This window comes from Giraffa tippelskirchi, chromosome 3 (assembly GCF_054371585.1).
Source record: "Giraffa tippelskirchi isolate mGirTip1 chromosome 3, T2T-mGirTip1v1.2.pri, whole genome shotgun sequence".
Classification (NCBI taxonomy): domain Eukaryota; kingdom Metazoa; phylum Chordata; class Mammalia; order Artiodactyla; family Giraffidae; genus Giraffa; species Giraffa tippelskirchi.
The window spans coordinates 151358059-151373380 of record NC_137277.1 but is presented as its reverse complement, the minus strand read 5'-3'; the positions used below and the strand labels follow the sequence as shown (position 1 = coordinate 151373380).

The following is a 15322-nucleotide window of genomic DNA, read 5'->3' as shown; positions in this document are numbered from 1 at the left end:
ATAAAAGGTCATTGTCCATTACATGTCCAACTAATTTTTTTTTGTTTCATCATCTTGTTCTTTGTGTGTCTTATTTCTGTTCCTCTAGAGACAGTGATTTTTCTCAAACTTAACGAACCTTTGATCCACTTTAAAAAAGTTCAGCACACACAGACACCAACCTTATTAGACAAGCAAAGAAAAATCATTAACATTTTTAAGTAAAAATTAAAAATTTTAAAATTAACAATAGTTTCATAGCAATGAGAGATGAGTTTCTGCTTAAATCTTTAACTAAAGCACCTTTATCTGACATGAGCTAAAGGTCAGATTTCATGTCAGTTTAGTTAATTTTCTTACTACTTCATCTAAATTAGAAACTCTATCATTACAGAACATTAGGAGTGAAGGTATGTTTGGCAATTCTCTCAGACTTCAAGATATTTGGAGTTAATGTACTTGGAATTATGGAGAGATATCTCATTTACATATGCTTTCAGAGAGTCAGTTGAAACACTTGTCACACTTAAAAGCTAATGATCTCTTTTAACATAAAAAATAAATCTTTATATTCTGCTGCAGCATTTCTATAGATTTTTAATTATGGCATTCAAGTTCAATGTCTCAATAAAGAAAATCATAAAAGTAATGGGGAAAAATGAAATTCTTGATAAGAAATATTTGTGGTCAGTTTTCTTCAAAACCCCCGTAACCTCGTCTCCATGACTGACACGTTGGTAATGCAGCCATGGAAAGGTGAGTGTGTGCTCATTCACTCCGCTGTGTCTGACTCTTTGATACCCTGTGAACTGGAACCTGCCAGGGTTCACTATCCATGGGATTTTCCAGGCAGGAATACTGGAGTGGGTTGCCATTCCCTTCTCCAGAGGATCTTCCCGATTCAGGGATTGAACCCACATCTCCTGCTTGGCAGGTGGATTCTTTACCACTGAGCCATCTAAGAAGCCTCATGGAAAGGTAGGCCCAAGGTATTCAAGAAACCGAATACCATGAAAAAATACCAACCAAGCAAGCCACTTAAATAAATGAATCCATTACCAATAAAGCATGTTTTTATTCCATCTTTCAGATAAACATCTGAGTCCCTTTACCACTGGGCAGCCAGCAAGCATTTTTTTAGAGGGGAAAAAAGTATAGTCTTGCATTTCTTCACCCAGAACATTAAGATATATACTTAGTGATTTCAATTTCATCCTAGTCACAATTTTCACTAGTTCCCTCATCCCTGAATCCTCAAGTGAGGTGCATATTATTGATAAGCAACTACTCTTCAAGAGTAAAGCAGCATATGGAAAAGCACTGGGGTTAAACTCTTACTTACAAAGCAACACCAACCTTGGGCCACCGCTGACCTCTGCCAAAACAACTGTTTTACTTTCCTGATTTCTTAGTAGATTCTAATCCACCTTGTTCAGTCTATAGCAGAACTCTGAAAACAATCACTACCGCTTCCTGCAGCACATGATCTTAAATGATAATGGTAACAGTCATTGACTCTCCGTTAGAAAGTAAGTTCTATGAAGGCAATCGCTTGGTCTCTTTTGTTCACTGATGTATTTCCAGTGTCTGTCTGGAACAATTCTTAACACAGTAGGCTCTGAAAAAATTTGTTGAGTGAGTGAATAAATGAATAAATATATATATTTCATATATTCCAAACTAGATCCAGTCTCCACACCTCAGTTCATGGAATTCCAGTTGAGCTATTTCAAATCCTCAAAGCTGATGCTGTGAAAGTGCTGCACTCGACATGCCAGCAAATTTGGAAAACTCAGCAGTGGCCACAGGACTGGAAAAGGTCAGTTTTTGTTCCAATCCCAAAGAAAGGCAATGCCAAAGAATGCTCAAACTACCGCACAATTGCACTCATCTCACAAGCTAGTAAAGTAATGCTCAAAATTCTCGAAGCTAGGCTTCAGCAATACGTGAACCGTGAACTTCCAGATGTTCAAGCTAGTTTTAGAAAAGGTAGAGGAACCAGAGATCAAATTGCCAATATCCGCTGGACCATCGAAAAAGCAAGAGAGTTCCAGAAAAACATCTATTTCTGCTTTATTGACTATGCCAAAGCCTTTGACTGTGTGGATCACAATAAACTGTGGAAAATTCTGAAAGAGATGGGAATACCAGACCACCTGACCTGTCTCTTGAGAAACCTGTACGCAGGTCAGGAAGCAACAGTTAGAACTGGACATGGAACGGACTGGTTCCAAATAGGAAAAGGAGTACGTCAAGGCTGTATATTGTCACCCTGCTTATTTAACTTATACGCAGAGTACATCATGAGAAACGCTGGGCTGGAAGAAACACAAGCTGGAATCAAGATTGCTGGGAGAAATATCAATAACCTCAGATATGCGGATGACACCACCCTTATGGCAGAAAGTGAAGAAGAACAAAAGAGCCTCTTGATGAAGGTGAAAGAGGAGAGTGAAAAAGTTGGCTTAAAGCTCAACGTTCAGAAAACTAAGATCATGGCATCTGGTCCCATCACTTCATGGGAAATAGATGGGGAAACAGTGGAAACAGTGTCAGATTTTATTTTTTGGGGCTCCAGAATCACTGCTGATGGTGACTGCAGCCATGAAATTAAAAGACGTTTACTCCTTGGAAGGAAGGTTATGGCCAACCTAGATAGCATATTTAAAAGCAGAGACATTACTTTGCCAACAAAAGTCCGTCTAGTCAAGGCTATGGTTTTTCCAGTGGTCGTGTATGGATGTGAGAGTTGGACGGTGAAGAAAGCTGAGCGCCGCAGAATTGATGCTTTTGAACTGTGGTGTTGGAGAAGATTCTTGAAAGTCCCTTGGACTGCAAGGAGATCCAATCAGTCCATCCTAAAAGAGATCAATCCTGGGTGTTCATTGGAAGGTCTGTTGTTGAAGTTGAAACTCCAATACTTTGGCCACCTCATGCGAAGTGTTGACTCATTGGAAAAGACCCTAATGCTGGATAGGATTGGGGGCAGGAGGAGAAGGGGACGACAGAGGATGAGATGGTTGGATGGCATCACCGACTCGATGGATGTGGGTTTGGGTAGACTCCAGGAGTTGGTGATGGACAGAGAGGCCTGGCGTGCTGCAAATCATGGGGTCGCAAAGAGTCGGACACAACTGAGCGACTGAACTGAACTGAGGAAAAGGTTAGTACGCAAAATAACAAATGCTGTTTTACTCACTGCAGGCCACTGATGCGTGAGGTGTCATTTAACAAAGGAATGCTGCCAATAATTAATCTGTTTCCCCTCTACATACATTTGTTATTAGTGTTTGGGCTAGATGACAAGTTTCATGGTAGTACTGTGACTTATGCCACAAAAAAAGACTGAAATTCTGAGTGATGGCTCTAGGGTTTTAGATTCTGGCTTTAGGGGAAAAAAAGATCATCAACTTCACAGTGCAAAAACCATTTTAACAGGTTCATAACAGGTGACTAGCGGTCAATGGATAACCAATCCAATAATATCTGAATGCTAGATACTTACTGTCATACTTGCTGTTAACATGACTCCTTATTCAGAAGCCTCTGGTAAATTATGACACTACCAGAATCCCTTCTTATATGTTTTATCAAGGCTTAAATTCAGTATTGGAATTAAAGTTCTGATGCTAATATTTTAATTCTATTTTTATCATTTAATCACATCTGAGACAGCAATCCATTTTTGTGTACAAAGGAATTAAAACAGCAATAACAGAGATTGAATATTTAAGCATGTAAGTCATATGCAAATAAATATTTTAGCAACAAACTTGCACTTTAACTGAGAAAACCTAGGACTCCAGTCTTGAAAATGTACTGTTCATGGATAGATGCCAGATACTCTCATTCTCAATAACAAACCCATCACTGTAGACTCATCACATTAATGAGCACTTTACATTCTCCTTTGAAGCTTAGTGTGGCCGTGTAATTAAGTGGTCAACAAAATGTAAGCCTAAAGGTCATGTGTAACCTCTGAAGCTTGTGCTTAAAACGGAAGGTCAATGTAAATTGGTGTAGCCACTATAGAGAACAGCACGGAGGGTCCTTAAAAAACTAAAAACTGAGTTACCATATGATCCAGCAATACTACTCCTGGGCATATATCTGACAAAAACTATAATTCAAATAGAAACATGGACTCTACGTTCATAGCAGCGTCCAACTTCCCTCTCTTAACCATTATGGGCTCCATCGTCTCTTACAATTATTCTTAATTCAATATGCTATACTTCATGTCAATTACTAACATTTAAAATTTGTGGAATGTACGCAAAGTTGTCTCTTTGCTTCTTTTCTCCCCAGCTGCCAAATATATATGTGGAGTGTTTGCTGGGCCCTAGTGGACCACAGAAAGGCATGAACCACACTTCAGGTTCTCAAAGCAATTTTCTTCTCAATGAAGATGAAACTGTCTTACATAGGCATCGTTTCCAGGCTATCCTCACTGCAGGACTCCTAGCAGGCAAGCAGAAAGCCACAGCATTCTACAGATGCCTGCATTCACATGGTCCTAACTGTGTGTGGCCTGAGGCTTGCTTTTAGCACACACACAGACCAGATTGGACCATCAATTGCCTCTTACAGATTATGGAACAGAAGTGTCTCAAGCATGTTACAGATATTGGTCACTGACTTCAAGGGTTCAAGTGTATAATTCAGAATACACATAACTGTGAACTTCACCCCTCACCAGTGAATACATTCCAGGGGCCCAGAATGAAGAACACTCTACCACCAGATTTTGAATAAAGCATTTTATTATATTCTGCTTTGTGACAATAGAATCAAAGGTTGTCAGAGCTGAATGGGGAATTAGAGATTCATTGAATCCAATCCTCATTTTAAGATGTGAAAATCTAGGCACAGAGATTAATGTTTTTGCTCAAAATCACCTGTTGAGTGACACAGCTGGTACTAGGCCATGGGGGTTGATATTTGAAGAGATCCTCCTATTCAAGTACCAATATCAGATTTGGGGTTTTCGGCTTATGTGAGCCACCCATTCATTCACAATCTAAGTAACTTGTAGATGCTCAACTTAAAAAAATAAATAAATAAGCCAGCTAAAATATTCTAAGACAGAGTTGGAAAATTTTTCTACTAACTACATGCAGTATTCTAAGCTGTAAATTCACAGAACTTTGTGTCTTCAAAGTTTTGTTTCTACCTAGGATGGCTTGTCAGATAGCAGATATATTTCTTTAATAATGACTCATTCACACTACAATTTAGTAGTACAAAGTTTTCAATGCATTTGGGGGTACCTAGATATAATATCTGGAGAAGGAAATGTCAACCCACTCCAGTATTCTTGCCTGGAGAATCCTATGGACAGAGGAGCCTGGCAGGCTACAGTCCATGGGGTCGCAAGAGTTGGACACGACTTACTAAACCACCACCACCACCACCATCAGGTATAATGTGGAACAAAAGATGAAGAGAGAGAAAATGCAGTGTTTCCAGCTTACAAAATCACAGGTAACAAAACTATGACAAGCTACATCTTCTCAGTGGAAATCTCTCACTTTTAGCAAGATCTAAAATCTCATTTAATGGTGATCGGTTTATTCTTGAATATAAACTACAAGCAAGTAAAGCCAGACACTTTTGACCATCTCCAAGATAGTTTTGGCTCTAAAATATGTAACAGGACTTTTAGTTTTGTCTAAAAGTTACCCCCCAAATAAGTCATTTTCTAAGCCATGTACTGAGCAAGCAGATAACTCACATTTTGTTCTTCAAACCTGTCATAAAATATAATACATAAGTTAGCCTTTATGGTGCACTATGGAAGGTCCTAAATAATGGCCACCTGACATGAAGAGTTGACTCATTGGAAAAGACTCTGATGCTAGGAAAGACTGGAGGCAAAAGGAGAAGGGGGTGGCGGAGGATGAGATGGTCAGACAGCATCACCAACTCAATGGACATGAATTTGAGCAAACTCTGGGTGATAGTGAAGGACAGAGGAGCCTGGCGTGCTGCAGTTCATGGGGTCACAAAGAGTCAGACTAGACTTAGTGACTGAATAACAACAAAGATGGTATGAAGGATGGACCCCTTTCTCAAATAAGCCTAGGAAGAATGCATGCTACCACTAAAACCACACAAATGAAAACTGTCTGCAACCGAACATGATAAAGATGTTAATGGGGAATGGGAGATAGACCATTTTATATAAATTATTCCCATTCCAAAAGACTTGGCAGTGATTTATGGATTAAGATGGTACAAAATTAGAAATTAAAAGATCAAAGAGTATAGAGATCAACTGAAGAAAGCAAAGTAGTTGTTCTCAGACTTGAACAAATTACACCATCAGAATAATGAATTTAGCTCTAAGCTTACTGATACCTAAGGCAAAAATGAAAACAGGTTGTGTTACACAGTTCTAATTTTCTGATAAGGGAAAACATTCGGGCTTAAAAAGACGACAGTTTTTATTCATTTACTAAAAGTAGGAATTTATCAGATGTGTACTTGTATAATGTTGCATCAATGGCTAAACAGCAGCTACAGCAATAGGTAAACATTTAGAAGCACTTACTATCTTCCAGACATGTCACCAAGCACCCCACATTTATTATACCATTTAATCATTATAAGAACCTCAGGAAACCCCAACTCATAGACAAGAAAATAGAAGTACAAATACACAGAGTCCAATGGCACAGAGTCAGCAATAATATATGCAGAACCCTTGGGCAGGCTCCCAGATTCACCCTTTAAAAGATAATCTTTCTTGTGAATATGTAAAATTAGCATATTTACTAAATATTTTACAATAAATACAAGAAAATAGCCCAGAGGATGGTGATTATGCTTAGCAAACAGTTCAGGTTCTAAAGCCCTTATTTTTCAACACAAGACTTCTCTGTGCCTCTAAGCAGCTTTCTAGTAAGGCCACTAGACATTGGAATCAGTAAGGTAGACACACACTTCTTGACAGGTGAGATCTGATGGACAGTACATATTATGTAATAATGTGTGATACAGAAATGCTGTTCCAACCGATGATTCTCCCATTGAGCCTCTGTAACACAATGGCAAACTATAAATCAACAATCACATTTCCTTAGGAGTAATGCCATTCAGGTACTTTGTTCGCTAGTATGTTAACTTACTGCTACACTAAAATACGGGAAAGTCAATAAATTGCCAACCATATCCATGACATGATTTCTCTCAATATTCAGCAGTATTGGCCAAGTGCTAGAATTTGGTCAAGTCTTAACTGATCAGCTAAAAAATATCTACTCAGTAAGTTTCACTGAAGATTCCAGGTTTTGGGTAGATACTGTGGAAACCAGGTCTAAAGAAGGTGGGATGGAAATTCTGCAACAAGGTAAAACTTCTCTTCAATTGGCCATGGGGTTTGAAAAATATGTCCAGTTCTGGGAGGAATTTTGGAGGTCAACTCCTGTGCGTAGGCAAAACCTACATTCCTCCTTTTTGTCCCAAAGGCAGTACTTACCTTGAAGTTAGTAAAGCTTAAACTTAAGGGCCCGTCCTGCCACAGACCCTTTCAGGGACCTAAGAGGAATCTGATGCTTTCACTTAGTCTTAGGTTTTTATAAATTTCCTAAGGAAAATATTTTTGTGGGTTTTTTTTCCCCCTTAAAGAAAACCCTCCAAATTATACATGCTTCAGACTCCACCAAACCTGTTTATGTCCCTGTCTTCCTCCTTTAAGATTGTGAATTCTCTCAAACTTTTGCAATACTGATTAGCCAAGACCCCAATAGTACATAGCACAATTTCAAAAAAAAAAAAGACTGCTTCTGTTTTCCTTCAGGAAGTTACTTCTATACCAGTTCCTTTCATTGTGCTTCTCATCTGCCTCTCACTGACAGGTGGTAGCAGTTTTAATAAAACTCACAGGATGACAGGAAAGAAATGAATATTAACTTTTCCACAGGCATACAATATAACCTTGTTTTTATGTAAAATTCAACCTTCAAAAGATGCTAAGAGCTGTCTCAATACACTGGGTGTTTGCCTACAGTGAAATTTTACAATAAGGATGGTCTATAAGAATTTTTTAATGTAAAGCCTTAGGAAGAGTTATTCAAATTACGGTAATTTAATCTGAGGCAGATATTATATACAATTTTGTTTTCTTAATTCTTTTTAACAATTTTAAAGTCAGTAAAAATTATCCAGCTATAGAACACTCAAAATAAGGAAATAATAGTATTTATCTGTCTTTAGAAAAGCAAATTACTAAATATCATCCCTCTTTTGAATGAGAAAGTTATATGATACTGCAACTATTTTTTAAAAAGTAAGATAAAGTATTTCTGCAGAATCAAATCTTAGAGTATCACTTTTTAGCTCCTATCTAAAGTAATGATTAGGTTTCCAAATGATACATTAAAAAAAAAAACTAGTTATTGGGATGCAGCATATTCTTATTTAAATCTTGTACCACCAAAGTAAGAATGTTGACATCAGAAACTTTTTTCAAGGCTTCATCTATTAGCTTCCTCTATGTGTATCATAGTGGAGCCATCCTTTGAAAAACAGTTCCACATCAAAGCACTTTTTCCTTCACACATTTCAGCCCAATTAGAGACAAGAGAGATGAGTGTTAACAAGATAGTTAAATTTAGAAAATATATGCAAAAGAAGCCAAATGTTTTTAATTACTTTAATATTTTCCACATGTACAATTTTATCTTATTAGGCATTAAAACAATGTCTAAAAAGGAAAAATCAGAGCCATCAGCACTCTGTGTGAGATTATCAGCTGGACACAAATTAATATTTATGTTCTGGAAGTTCCTCTATCAACTATTAGCTATTGTGTAGAGGGTATTATAATAGAAACTTCTCAAGCACAGGTAACCTGAATACTTTTATCAGGTAAATACATGAAGTTCTTACACATGTTCCTGGTTATCCTTTAACCATACAAAGAATTAAAAAATACATGTTAAGTCACACCTCTTTGCTCTTTTTGGCTTATAAAACATGGACTCCAAATTGGCTCTATTTTTGGAATAAAAAAGAGATGAAGCCTACTTTGTGGACTTACTGTATCAAAATTGAGTTTGTAGGATCCCAGTGTTTACTAATATTGTGAGATAGCTTTACAAAAATCCATAAAACATTTCTCAAAGCTCAAGGCTAGATAGTAAGAGTGTTATTAATATACCAAAAGTATTCTCCTAGACCAAAATTTGATAGGAAAGGCCCATTGATACTGGGGAGAAAATGTCATTAAAATGGGCTATTTCAATTTCTTTAGAAATCACGTGTTTGCAACACTGAACTAATGGAGAAATTACTTGTTTTACATTCAAATGGCCCTCAGTGGTATTACCATTCTAAAAGTAGAGGCCAGAATCTTTGCACTTTTGTACTTCAGATAATTAACAGATCAGTTTGGGGGGAAAATTCCAAGAAAAATCTTAGAATTTCAATTAATTATGAACTTGACACAGGTTATATGAAATTTGAGTTTGCCCAGTGGTTCAGCTGGTAAGGAACATACCTGCCAATGCAGGAGATGCAAGAGACATGGATTCAATCCCTGGGTAGGGAAGATGGCCTGGAGAAGGAAATGGCAACCTGCTCCAGTATTCTTGTCTGGAAAATTCCATGGACTGAGGAGCTTGGCAGGCTACAGTCCACAGGGTCGCAAAGAGTCAGACATGACTGAGCGTGTGTGCATGCACATGATATCTATCTTTGCTATTATTGGTGGAAAGGGGGTTGGCTCAAGTACACAAAATTATAAGCATGCAAAAGATCAAATCTGCTAGTAACAAATATTCCCAACCAAACTAAAGAAGTCCTATTAGATTTGGCTTTGGACCACTCTCTATCACCAGCCTGATAATGAAATTATGGATATATGAAAAATAACTAAGAAATTTTTGAAAAACTAATCTAAGCCTTTCCCCTAATTTAGATGGTTAGCATTAATATCTAAGTACTATCCAGCTTCATTTTACTTCCCGCCTGCAGAGCAGTGCTTCTACAAGGGAGGGTTCTGACCTGGATCATCAGATTACTTAAGAACTTGCTGGGGACTTCCCTGGTGGCCCAGTGGTTAGGACTCCACACATTCACTGCAGGAAGCATGGGTTCTATATTGGTCAGGGAGCTAAGATCCCCTCAAGTTCCACATCCAAAAAAGGAGTGACCATCAAGAGAAAATCACTGACTGTGACCTGGACGTTTGCATTGCTCCAACATCATCAGGTCTGGAATTCCATCTTCCAGCCTCCATTTTTCTCTATCACTTCCTGTGAGCTTGGAGCATGAAGACCCTCAAGGTCTTTCAAAGTTTTCCTGGTCCTCAAAGTTTCCCCCACTTCCTGTTTTCATTTCCTTTCTCACTCAGACTAGACCCCACAATTCAGCAGTTCAACTTTCTCACTTGCCAATTATCTTTTGTCAACCTTTTTCCTTTCATTGTTCTGTTGTATCTGACTGAATAGCCCACCTCAAATTAATCAGTCACCTCTTTTTCCTGCTTCTGAAGGGCAAATGCTAAGTTCTGAGGAAGATGGAGCATAGCAATATCCCCTGGACAAATACTGAATTGCTAGTTTCAGTTTTACCCTCAGAAATCCTTTATCTCACCCGTGGTTCTATCCCACACTTCAGGCACCACAAACGTCACGATTTTCTTCTGGATCCCACCTCACCCTATCATTCATCCTTAACCTCTACTCTGGAATTAAGCTTGCCAACTCTCTGAACTCAGACACACGGTCACACTAATCCTTCCTGGCCTCAGAGAACACTGTATCTCTTCTTCCCAAGGTCAAAAGCTACATCTGGCTGGCCCTGAACCTCTCTCTTCCTGAATCCTCTTAAACCTTGTTCTAGCCATTAAACTTTCTCTTTCATATTCTTTCAGCAGCTTCCTCCCAGTTTCTCTTTACTTACTGATTAAAAAAAAATCAGCTGTCTCTCCCAAGAAGCTGTCTCTTCTTTCTTCACATGAAAGAAGTCTCCATGTGAAACTGGCAATCAATCATTAGGAAAATACGATGTAAAATTCAAAAGGGTTTGTATCAATGAAACCACAAACCTTGATTTTTCTTTGTTTTAGCCCAGCTTGAACCTGAACAACTATGACCTCACTGTGGAACAGGGTTACTGAGCGACCACCCTCTGTTTTACTGTAAACCCCAATCCTATCCATAGTGTGTTGGATATGAGGAAATATGTAACACTCATCCAGTCAATCTGAGTAACTCTTCTGGAACAAAGATCTTAATTTAGTCAGGCCTAGTCTTGAGAAAGAGGGCTTCCCTGGTGCCTCAGCAGTAAAGAATCCACCTGCCAATTCAGGAGACATGGGTTCAATCCCTGGGTTAGGAGATTCCCTAGAAGAGGAAATGGCAACACACTCCAGTATTCTTGCCCGGAAAATCCCATGGACAGAGGAGTCTGGCATGCTACACTCCATGAGGTTGCAAAAGACTCTGACATGACTTAGCAACTCAACAACAATGGCAATAACACTCTTGAGAAAGAAGGTAATTTCAGGATTTAATTATTCTGGTTTAGCTATCCTTTCCAAAAACAACTGCTAAGTGAAGAAAATGGGAGACATACGGATAGGAAAAGGTTTCCTGATAATATACTTCCCTCTACAAGGGCGAGGTCTATTAATTGCCTGCCCTTGCATGACGTTAGACACTCTGAAGTAAGGTTGATAGTTGATAGGCACTATGACCAAAGAGTCAAGACATTTCTCAATGAAAGAAAGCAGGACTTCTGCTCTCTCTTGCCTCATCACACTAGCTCTTCTGAAATGCCAGGTGAAGAAGAGGGAGAGGAACCCAGGAAGGGTCTGAGAGCCTAATGGGTGGTGTCTAAGTAGTGACAGACCCTCTTGTGAGGGCATGGTTTAAGTAAGAGTATCATGATATAAGAGAAAAACAACTTGAAAGGCCACTCAGGAAGCTGTGGGGAGAAACAATAAAAATAATGTCAGAAACCCAAATGAGTTTTCTAGTTAAAAAAAAAAAAAAAGCCCAGTGAAGTCGCTGCATTTTGTAACGAAGCCATGAAAGCAATACAGTAAGATTCTTTGCTTCCTTCCCTGAGCACATGATGAGAACCCTTAACAGTAAATGTCATCATAGTGGCATTACAACTTTAAAACTTGATAACATTTTTCACGACATGTACATGCAGTCTGTCCTAGTTTAGAGCTGTTTTAAATCCTTTCCATTTGAAATTAAGTGGAACATTTAAAGCAAAGAACCATAAAATAAAGATCAACTTTAAAAATCTATAAGCAATTAAGAATTTCAAAAAAGAGATCAATATTTAACTACAAAAATATAATACAAAACTCAACTCAGAGCAATAGCAAAAAAAAAAAAATACTACTTCCAAGCTCTTTTCTAATATAGAACCAGCTCTCAAAAAATCCTTAAAGTAACAAAGCCGACAATCATTCTCTTAACCAGTATTTGTTGGGCATCTACTACTATGGATACATATACCAAAACTAAACAATTTCAATATAGCTTTTAAAATACTATAAAGAAGTTATCATTCCAAGAAATTGATAAAGAAATAAATTTAAAATATGGTTAACTTACTGAAAGCCATGTTGTTTCTCAGCTACTGCAAAGTATAGAATTCCAATAAGACAAAATGTGAGAAAAAGTTTTCCAAGTAGAAACAATGTAAGTGAAATCTCTTACTGGACGAAACAATGATATCATGTTCCTGAAGAAAGCAACTGAAGTCTATCTTTAGATAAACACCACCTCAGTGTTTAACAGTAGTGACAACTGCATTTGAATAATATAACACTATCATAACATTTCAGGGCTATAATGTATAGTATGCAGTTTTACAATAAAATCAGTGTCAACTGTTGCAAAAATGGCAATCATCAAAAAGGCAGCTTATTTTACTGCAAGAGTGAGTTTACAGAGGGCTGAAAGATTGAAGGCAAAAGGAGAAGTGGGTGGCCGAGGATGAGATGGTTGGATGGCATCACTGACTCAATGGACATGAATTTGAGCAATCTCTGGGAGATATTGAAGGACATGGGAGCCTAGTGTGCTGCATTTATGGGGTCACAAAGAGTCAGATGTGACCGAACAATAGCAACGAAAGCAAAGATAGTTCTTGACAGTCAGGAGATTCAATCTGCCAAGCAGAGCCCATATATTCAACAACCTCCCTATGCCTGAAAGATAACAGGCCTGCCTAAAACTACATGGCAGAGTATCAGTTTCTGCCATAGTCCCATTCAGCTGCTCTGATGATGTCTTCAGCTGAACTCTCAACACAAGTTAGATACCTAGGTCCTGCTTTTACTCCACCCTTTTCTCATCTGCTTTTCACCCCTCGTCCTTTGACCTCCAGCTCCATAGTGTTCTACCATGATTTACTTCTCTCTTCATTATGTGATCTTTCTATCTGAATCAAACTCTGCAGGGGACAAAGGGTGAGATACAGCTCTTTGCATTGCTTTTAAGTTAATACACAGAATCAAGAAAAATGTAGGTCAATATCTATATACATAAACAGTTGTATGTAATAAACACAATTATTAAAAATGATATACATAAAATTGCCTTTTATATAGATAATACTTTTGAAGAAGGATAAATTCTTAGTCACTCCATTGTGTCTGACTCTTTGTGACCCCATGGACTGTAGCCCGCCAGACTCCTGTGTCCATGGGATTCTCCCAGCAAGAATACTGGAGTGGGTGGCCATTCCCTTCTCCAGGGGATCTTCCTGACCCAAGGATCAAATCTGAGTCTCCTGCATTGCAGGTAGATTCTTTATCCTCTGAGCAGCCACAGAAAGTTTTGTGCATGCAGAAGGATAAGCTGGCAAAATTTGTTAAATGCTAACACCAACTGCAAAAATCTTAGACAATAGCTATTAGACTTTGCGCATCCCCTGCATGGCTTATTAAAACACGGACTGCTGGAATACAAGCCCAGAGCTTTTGAGTAAGCAGGACTAGGCTGAGGCTTAAGAACACACATTTGTAACAAATTCCCAGGTAATAATACTGACGCTGTTAGATCTACGGACCACATTGAGAACCTCTGAACCTGGAGTGTCAGCATCGCTTAATCCTAGTTCAGATCGTCCCTGAATCCTTGGAAAAAGTGGTTTTCACAGAAGCCCAGTATATAATGAGTAGGAAGAATAGTACCTGTTGAGAGGAGGAATGGGATTTCCCTGGAGCCAGATGCGCTTGTGTCTCTCCTGGAAAAGTCCCCTAAATCGACTGTACATTATATCTGCTGTCAGGGAGCCTAATGTATCAATTAAAGCTATAGTATTAAACACTTACAGGATAGAAACCAAAAAACAAGAGCTAAGTTTTTTTTAATAAGTTGGCAAAAATGGAAAGTTTCTCCAGGAAATTCTTCAAGACATTCCCTCTCAAATTAGCAAGAATAAACACGGTCTTAATAACTCACAGGGTGTGGAAGAATACAGGGTTTGAAGCTTAAACAAAACACTATGTGCTGTGCTTAGTCATTCAGTCGTGTCCAACTATTTGTGACCCCATGGACTGTAGCCCGCCAGGCTCCTCTGTCCACGGGGCTTCTCTAGGCAAGAATACTGGAGTAGGTTGCCATGCCATCCTTCAGGGGATCTTCCCAACCCAGGGATCGAACCCAGGTCTCCCACATTGCAGGCAGATTCTTTACTGTCTAAGCCACCAGGGAAGCCCTATAAACATCAGAAAATACTGAATAATTAACTGGGTGTACCATCAGGGGTTTTGTGAGGAGAGTCGGTATAGCAGGAGGCTGCTCTAACACATTTCTGTTAGCTCAAGACCCTTGAAGATTTAAATGAATGAAGTCAATTTCTGGAAGTCTTTCATAGGAATAAATACAGAACTCAGCATCATCAGATCTCAGTCTGGTTAACACAAAAACAAGTTCTCCCTTTCTTTTCTGTAAGAAAGCCAAGAACAGGAGAAATAGAATTTGATTTTTTAAAAACTTATTGTTCTCCTTTCTTTTATATCACTATTTCATTTTCTACCTTCTTACTTCCAAAAGTTGGTAGGTAGCTTCTCTAAAAAATTCTAACATTAGTTAGTTCATTAGTGATAACACAGAAACAGAGCAAACCCTGTCATATTTAGTGATGCTGCAATCTTAATGGTAAAAAACTATTATTCAAATTGATGCCAATTATTTCAAAATGAAGTAAAATGCTACTTAGCTATGAATAATACATATATATGTAATATATATTTTTCCATCCATCCAAGAGTCTAAAATTTTATAATATGGAAGTTATAGTTACTTTTTCCCTAGAGACAAAATCATATTCTAGAACATTAGAACACACTTTAAGATAGTTTATA

General features: G+C 38.3%; 1 protein-coding gene across 14 annotated transcripts in view; it reads right to left on the bottom strand.

Annotated features, from left to right (window-relative positions):
• The window catches only part of PARD3B (par-3 family cell polarity regulator beta), a 1110743-nt gene that overhangs the window by 883419 nt on the left and 212002 nt on the right, over nt 1-15322 (bottom strand). Inside the window, exon 1 of one of the 14 annotated variants that reach the window (XM_081577746.1) lies at nt 12561-12596. The exons of the other annotated variants lie outside the window; for them this stretch is intronic. The gene's annotated coding sequence lies outside the window, so the exon portion shown is untranslated. Of the gene's footprint in view, nt 1-12560; nt 12597-15322 lie in introns of those variants that run through there. 14 annotated transcript variants of the gene reach the window in all.